The sequence below is a fragment of the Parus major genome, chromosome 1, assembly GCF_001522545.3.
Source record: "Parus major isolate Abel chromosome 1, Parus_major1.1, whole genome shotgun sequence".
NCBI lineage: Eukaryota > Metazoa > Chordata > Aves > Passeriformes > Paridae > Parus > Parus major.
The window spans coordinates 58,285,666-58,291,911 of record NC_031768.1 but is presented as its reverse complement, the minus strand read 5'-3'; positions in this window follow the sequence as shown (position 1 = coordinate 58,291,911).

The window sequence follows — 6,246 nt, the reverse complement described above, 5'->3', positions numbered from 1 at the left end:
GACAGAGATGCTTAGGCAGTACCACTATGGCATGGCCACATGACATACCCAGCGGCAGGGACAGGGCTGTGAGTACAGCTGCCTGCAGACTCTGCCAAGGAGCCAGATGATGCTGGAAGAATATCTTTCACAGCTCTGGATCTGGATATTCTTGGCTTGTTCTCTGGCTGTGGGAGCTGGAGCTCATTGCTGGGCAGATAAACAGAGAGACTAATAAAGAAGATGAGGAGCTGTTGATCGTTCGAGCAAATCGGAGATGAGCTGTTAAGCAGAGGAGTGTGGCAATCCCTGTGAAAAATCACCTGGTGGCTGACACTTGGTCCAGGATGAAAGTGCCTTGGAATAAAACTCTCCTCTCCCCCCCAAGCAGTCCCTCTCCCCAAATGATTAAATCCTGTGCATAATTACAAAAGTGTAAAAAGCTCTACCTCTTTCATACACTGATTTTTTTTTTTCTAATTCCCATAATTGGCAAGCGGGTGTTCATGGGGGAAAAAAGGGGAGAAAGCTTTGATTTTTTTTTTTTTTTTTTCCAAGCTGAAAACGTGCAAGCCCTGTGTGGGTTAGGTCCTTTAGATATTTAAAAAGATTGAAGCAACTTCAAAGGAGACGTTCTGTTCTATCAGGTTAAGTATATTTTAATATTAGAGAGTCTTTTTTTTCAAGAACAGAGATCTGTTCTCTTGAGGAAATAAAACATTCTGAAAGATTTTATCCAGAATGGTTTTTCATTGTTTTTAAAGAGACAACACAGGATTTCAAGCATGCTGAAGCTGGTAAATGTCCCAATTTCTGCTTATCGGTGTTGACTGCTCTGTGTTATCAGGTTGATTGTTGATAGTTATGTAAATCAAATTTTTTTATCAACAGACTTCTGGGGTTTTATTTTGAAACAAGAAGGGAGAAGCATTTGGCAATAATGTTTTTATTTACCTGTTATGAAAGCCAGGATTTTATGTCTGAACAGGGTGCAGAGTGCCAGCCCTTCAGTTCAGAGACACAAGGGAGTTTTCCTAAGGAGGATTTCCTGCATATGGCCAGGAATATGATGAATTACCAGAAGGCAGAACTATTCTATCTCCAATGCAGGTGTCAGGTTTGAGCTACCTCTCTTGCCCTGCCTGATCGACTAAGAGCATTTCTCATGAGCAGTATACTTTAAAAACAAACATGAAACATGTGCTGGATAAATGGGAAGATAAAGATTTAATAGAAAAAGGAAGAAAAGTCTTTTCAGGAAGGTCACTGCGACAGCTTGAAGTAGTGGTGCATAGTGTAAGACATTTTGAGTTCATATGAAGATGGAGCTGCAGAGGTTCAGGGCAAAAGCAATGCAATGTGTGGGCCACATGGTCCCACAGCTGCTGATCCTCATGGAACTGCCCTTCCAGGCCCACTGGCAAGAGGTGGTGCATGTGGCAAAGATCTCCAGATCCTGAGGGACATGGCACCAAAGGGAAAGTGTGACTCTGAAGAGCAGGTGGCATCTGCTCTGGCAGATTCAGGCTGTGATACAGATAATTTGATATGTTTTTTTTTTCAGGAGAGGAAAAGGTAGATGCCATATTTCTATCTCTTCTTGTCAACCCTGTCTTTGGCAGCAAAGCCTCTGTGTGGGTTTCATAGCCAGCTGGTTTAACATCTGGGCAAGAAGTCTGCAGGGAAGTGACTGCCTCTTACCCTCTTTTCTCTCTTTTTATTGTAATCCAGATAATGAAAGCAACGAGTGGCTGATCTGCCCCTTGTGAACCCTGAGGAGATCCAGCTGCCAGTTTCTGAACATTCTTGTTATTTTAGATTAACCTCCTGGCCTGTGTGACTTTTGGGGGTTGACACCAGAAATAAGGCAGTGAGACAGTTCAGAGCTTGAGCAGGGCTGTTTCTTCCCTTCTGGTTCAGACTCCACATAGTATAGCTGGGATGCTTCAGTCTGGGAATAGTCTGGAGAAAGGCTCCTTGCCATGTTCTCCCAGTGTTCCGAGCCAGGGACCAGAGGCATGTGGCAGAGGACAGTCCCACAGGTTTTCCTCTGTCCCATCCATCATGGATGGTAGGGTGGGGAAGAGGCTCTGTGTTTGGTGAAGGTGCTCCTGAAAATGGCTATCCAGGGGACATGGGATGGTGGAAGGGGTGACTGTTCTCCCACTTAATGCCCTCCCTCAGCCTGTGGGAGGGCAAGCTAACCTGGGACATTCTCCTGGTGGGATCAACACAGTCAGAGGACAGAGTATCCTGTCTTGTTAGATCCTGTCATTACTAACAGTGGTTAAACATGTGTTTTCATGTATAAGGTAGTGCATCTGTCCTCAGTTATCCAGACTCCTGTAGCTGAAATAAGGTCATGTCTCCAATGCGTATCAGTCACTCTGAAAATTCCCTCTGTATTTGATGCCTCCTTGTCCTTCAGATAATTGTCAGGCAGGATTTTAGTTTTACTACTGGGGTAATTTTAGGCTAGAGTGGTCCTGAATGAAATCTTGATGAGGCAAAGTAAAGAAGGAAACAAATAGAAATCTTGGAGCTTCTGCAGTGCTCATGTGTGCCTTATGATCTCTGCATGAAGTCTTAATGGTGTGCAGCAATGAGCAGAGTACATATGCTCGATAAAACAGATGCTAGACATGTTTCCTTAAATAGATCTTTTGCTAATTCAGCTCAGCTTTGGCTCTCTGCTTGCCCTGGGTGTCCAGTCTGTAATTCCCCTGATAAAGAACTTGCTGGGGATGCTATAGCTTGGCACAGAACTGTGACCAGGGAATTAGCTGCCCTGGTAGACTATCCATAAGTAAGTGACTTAGATAGCCTCAAGCCACAGTTTTCATCTAAAGGGATTTAATCTGTTTCATTCATAAACTGGATCAATGCAGCAAAGGAAAGTTAACATTTCAATGGCAAAACTGTCTCTTTTTGCTGCTTACTTCTTAGCAGGGACATCCAGGTAGTAGCAAATTTACCCCATTCTTTCCTGGATATCAGGTCATCCCACAGAAGGTGTATTGGAAAATCTGGTGCTGCTCACACTGAGTTAGCTGCACAAAAATTTATGGTTCATTCCGTTCTTGAAGTGGTCTGATATATAAAATATGCAAAATGATTTAAAAAGTCAGATAAATAACAGCATGTGTGCTCTCATTATTCATCCTCATGTTTAATTTAGAAACATCCTTCATTTTTGTAATGAATGTGACACTGAATGCTACAGAATTTCCAGCCCAGGGCACTGCAGTACCCAAAAACCAGTGGCAAAATCTGGAAGAAGTGCTCCAATCCCATGTGGCTGGTCTGCTGTTCATCTTTCACTTGCCAAGCTGAAGCTCTCAAACATGGCTATGGGCTTGGCTTCTCAGTGGAATTTCCATGGCTGACCAGATTTGTGAGCTGGGAATGGGTGCCTAAGGGCTGCAGAGTTTGAAACCTTCCTGGCTTGCAGCCCCAAAATGCCCACCTGGCTGCAGTAAAGGAGCAGGTCTCATCTCAGTGACCTTTTCAAATAACAATTTTTATTTTTCTTAAAGGATGGAACAAGTCTCCTTATTTTTCTGCAAGAAACATCTGGAACATGACAAAGGGTCTGTCTCTTGCATGGTAGCTTCCTGGTTATGACTAATATCCAAGTTATAGACCCAGGTCTGTTCTCTGCTCTTCTGGAGAGGGTTTCAATCTGTAGGTCACAACTATGGGTTTATGAAGTGGGGAGGAACATTGCAGGGAAAAAAAACCCGTTAGACATGATTCCACGGAGAAGGGATGAAAGAGGGTACAGGAATTTTGAGAGATAAGACAACTGTGTGAATTTCTGTGAAAGCCCCTTTAAGCTATTCTATACATGAAGGGTACCACTCTTAGCATCTCCTTTTCAAGATGCTTTTAAAAGTAGAATGCCTCAGGGTGTGTTGCTTGAGCACTGGTACCACATGAGTGTTAGGTGTGCTTTGACATTAAGCCTTGGAGAGGGCTGCCCAGGGAACTTAATTTGTTGTATATTTTGCCTGCATCTTGTTAGTCTATATGGCTGAGCTCCCTACACCTGAGGCAGATCAAGGTTTGCCAGGAACCAGAACTCCAATTTTTTAGAATGTTTTCCATTGGAAGGTGAATGTTTTCAGCTGGAAAGAGAATGACTGCTGAATTTAGGTATTTCCAAGGCTAAATAGCTTTTGAATGGGGCACCAAAACCCCTAATAAAATTACCCCTACACCGGTGGACTTCTCTTATTAGTCCTTATGTAAATATTGCTGGTACAAGCAGAGGGACTCATTAAACACAACACTTTTGCAGCCTAACATGGGCTACAACACCAGACTTCAAAAAGTCCAAGTTACCTTCAGCAGATTCTGTTGATCCTCATTCCTGTTATATCTCTTAAAAAAGTACAGCTGATGGTAAGCAAGCTTGTTATATAAATGCAAACAACACTGGAGAATGAAAATGTGGGTAGTTGAGGCCAGAACCTTGTGAAACCCTCTGTTGTGTCACCAAGCTGGTACATGACAAAGTATAGATGGATGAGGACAGCAAGAGACTAAAGCAGAAAAGTGCCTGTACTGGGAGGTGAGCTGCCCCAGCAACAAAAATGCTGATCAGCCCAGTTATACCAGCTTGTTATCAATATAGAACTGTTTTCTTCAGGTAAAGTAGCAGGGATGGAAACAGTTATTTTTCTGATGCAGCTGTATTCAGTTGAGATTTTCTGTTAACACAGCTATGAACCATATGCCTCTGTGAACATCACTGTAGCACCACAGCAAGAATCCCCTGAGTTGCTGGGCAGCTTTTGTAGCATCATCTGAAGAGATAGTCAGCTCAGAGTAGCCTGGAGCATTAACTGGTTTCTGGTGGTTTTGTCTTGTGGTAAAACTGATAAGCAAGCAGTTAAGAAGATGCTATACTGGAATATCATTCCTGATTCTGATGGTGAAAATTTTACAAATGACCCACATATCACAAAATTTTATTTCTCATCTACAAGGAAAGACTTAAGGAAATGGAGAGTGGTGTTTTGGTGTTGGATTTTTTTGGTCCCTTTTGAGGCTGTTTGGAGAGAAGTGAACCCTTGTTTTCAAATGACCTCCCAAGAGTTCAGTGTGCCTTTTGACCTTTGTCAGTAAAATAGACGAAAGATTTGCAGAGGAAGAGAACAAGATCTTAATAGTAGGTAATGGAGTTGGAAGTCCCAATAGCAGATTGTTGAGGTGCATTAACTCCATTTATTACAGGAAGATTCTTCAGGAGAGAAGAATAAATAGGCAAACCTGGGAAAACGTATTAAAATAAATAATTGAAAAGACAACTTTTTAAGATAACTTAATGTATTCACAGACTTAGCGTTTCATGAAACAGAACAAAAAACAAAAAGATTTTCCCAAAAAGTGTGCTCCCAAAACAGTGCTCTGTGTGTATGTGTTATGATTTCACTTTTTTTCCCCAGCCTTTGAATTAATTAGCTACCATGTTGAATTCTAAGTGCAATAATTAAGCAAATTAATGCTGCAGTGAAGTTATTAATGAGGCAAAATATGCTAATATGCTTTCGATAAAGAACTCTCTTTTTCTCTCTTACCAAGAAACTGGAAAAGCTCTTTTATTGCAGGCCAAACACCTTATCTGGAGTTCTTAGAGAGAGGGTTCTCAGTCACATGTTGGTGAGCAATTGCTTAAAGCAGGAGTTAATATCTGCATTTTTAGACACCTGTAAAATCTTTCAGAAATGTTGCAGTGACAATGAAGTTATCAACCTGGTTTCTAGCAGCATCAGTAATGAGGAAAGGAAAATGTTCTGTGACCTGTACATCCATTATGGAGGAGGATAATGCCTATTAAAGGGTTGCCATATTTATGAGGATATTTTAAATATTCAATTTATATGAAGCACTGAAAGCAATTGTTACCAAGACATAATCAAAAATACATTTCTCTATTCAGTGTGTCTGGTGCCATTATGTTTTGGGATTGCAAAAAAATATTCTGCATTGAAACATGATGGTAATTATTTAGTTGTTTGGAAATATGTGCATGTAACAATCATAACAATAATAACTAATAACTGGTTTCTGTAAACTTTGTCCAAATGTTTGGAGATGAGCGTGTAATCTGTAAAGCTATTTAAAACATGACAATAAAAAATTGTTTCTTGAAATTCTAAAAGTATCCATCTATGAAGAAAAACAGTCATGTTTTAACTTAGAGATCCCTTGTATGGCTCCTGCTTTCTCTATCTCTGCCTAACAATCACTTCTTGTAATCCC